This window comes from Gossypium arboreum, chromosome 13 (assembly GCF_025698485.1).
Source record: "Gossypium arboreum isolate Shixiya-1 chromosome 13, ASM2569848v2, whole genome shotgun sequence".
In the NCBI taxonomy this organism is placed as follows: Eukaryota; Viridiplantae; Streptophyta; class Magnoliopsida; order Malvales; family Malvaceae; genus Gossypium; species Gossypium arboreum.
In genome coordinates, this window is record NC_069082.1 from 26,268,365 (window position 1) to 26,270,764 (window position 2,400).

The window sequence follows — 2,400 nt, forward strand, 5'->3', positions numbered from 1 at the left end:
TTTTATTTTATTCTTTCTCCCATAAAACACTAACACCAAATGTTTATAATAGGCTTTAACTTATAGCATGGCCGGCCACCATCTTGTTCTTTGGTTAATTTGACATGCAGGTACAATTATTTTACAACATGCATAAATAGGCCACTTTACATTTGCCTAGCACATTTCTAAATTTTCCAACATAAGTCCTATTTAATAAAATTCACTTACAATTAACAAAATTCCAATATGAAATTTTTATACATGCATACATACATATAATAAGCATCAACTATGACGGTTAATTATTTTTATGACTCAGTTTAGTGGTCCCGAAACCACTTTCCGACTAGGGTCACTTTAGGGCTGTCACATAAAATAACAAAATCAACTAGGAAAATGAATTCATCGGTTTTGACAAGAATGGCTTCAACAATACCCCTAGGAAATCTAATGGTTCTATATGTTAGTTGAATATTCATCCCAGTTTGTTTGGGTTTCCCAAGACCTGCTTAAACATTTTATAGGGCATGACATTAATACTCGCCCCTAAATCAGTTAAAGCATTATTAACATTAAACTACCAATTAAACAAGGAATAGTAAAACTCCCTAGTTCTTTCAATTTGTTAGGTAGTTTATTCTGCAAGATAGCTGAGCAAACTGCATTTAGCTCCACGTGCGATGAATCATCTAACTTCTACTTGCTTGCTAAAAGCTTCTTTAAAAGTTTTATGGAATTTGGCATCTGCGAAAGAGCTTCAATAAACGGTAAGTTAATATGCAAGTTTTTCAAAAGTTTAAGAAATTTACCAAATTGTTCGTTTGTGTGGTCTTTCTTTATCGTATTTGGATATGACACATGAGGTTTATACTCCTTACCTACCGATTTTTGTTAAATGTCACTTATTTCAACCTTACCTTGACTTCCTATACTTTCTTGCCTTAATTCTGGTTTAGGTTCAACTAACCGTTTCGTATGAAGCTACTCTCTTAGGTTAGTTTTAGTGTTACTAGGCAAGCTACCTTGTGGTATTTTTGAAATTAGCTTAGCAAGCTTACATATTTGATTCTCAAGCCCTTGAATCGACCCTTGTTGATTTTTGAGTGCGGTTTTGATGTTTTGGAAATGGGTTTCTGACACCAAAATAAACTTTGTCAGCATCTCCTCAAGGTTTAGCTTTTTCTTTTGCTGGTAAGGTTGTTGTTGGAAGCCAGGAGTGGGTTGTGGTCTTTGATTTCCTTGATCACCCCAAGAGAAATTGGGATAGTTCCTCCAACATGCATTATAAGTGTTACTATGAAAATTGTTCTGAGATCTAGAATTATTACCCATATAGTTGACTTGTTTGTTCTTCGTGCTAAGGCTATACGATTGACTTTCTGGATGGTTCCCTCCTTCATTTGCGTTGCATTGCATCACTAGATGTACTTGTGTAGAACCATATAAACCATCAATCTTTTTATTCAAAAGTTCTACCTGATTCGATAACATGGTGACCGCATCTACATTAAAAACACTTGCTACTTTCATCCGCTTCATTCTCATAACTTGCCACTGATAATTATTTAGTGACATTTCCTCTATAAACACATAAGCCACTTCAGTTGTTTTGTTATTCAGAGTCCCACCAGCGGCTGCATCGATTAACTACCTAGTTGAGGGGTTCAAACCATTGTAGAAGGTTTGAACTTGTAACCATAGAGGTAACCCACGGTGAGGGGACCTTCTCAATAAATCCTTATACCTCTCCGATGCATCATATAAGGTCTCTAATCCATTTACATGAAGGAAGAGATATCATTCCTCAACTTAGCTGTCTTAGCTGATGGGAAATACTTTAATAAGAACTTTTTGGTCATTTTCCCCCATGTTATAACACCTCTTACCTATACTCGAGACTGGGATCAGGTAATAGGCATTACCAGACACATACTAGGACATTTTCAAAAATACGAGTTATAAAATTTTGTACCAAATTAAAACCAATCAAACAACATCTTAGTGTCCTTAATATGGGCCTACAAGACTCAAAACATACATTGAGAATGGTCCGAGACTAAATCGAGAACCTAAGAAAATTTTTGGAAAATTTTCTAGGTTAAGCTTCACACGCCCATGTAGAGACAATGCACACGCCCGTGTGCTTAGGGACATGCCCGTGTCCCTAACCCGTGTTGAAGTATTAGAATTTATTTTCTATTTCGAACCTACAGGGGTTTTCACACAGCCAAGCACATGCCCGTGTCCTTACTCGTGTCTAAAAACCCGAACATTCTGTTTATGATGTCATCATTCATTTTGAGGCACATAGCGAAGGCACACGTCCGTGTACTAAGCCGTGTCCTCCACACAGTTGAGACACACGGCCGTGTGTCAACCCGTGTGTTTACTATCATGCAAACTGACCTAAATTTTTAG

General features: G+C 36.8%; 1 non-coding gene across 1 annotated transcript; it reads left to right on the plus strand.

Moving 5' to 3' along the window:
- The first annotated feature begins 1,687 nt into the window (after positions 1–1,687).
- LOC128287116 (small nucleolar RNA R71) lies at positions 1,688–1,793 on the plus strand. Its single transcript, XR_008277813.1, has one exon. It is a non-coding gene; the product is annotated as a small nucleolar RNA R71 (small nucleolar RNA).
- Positions 1,794–2,400: the final 607 nt, after the last annotated feature.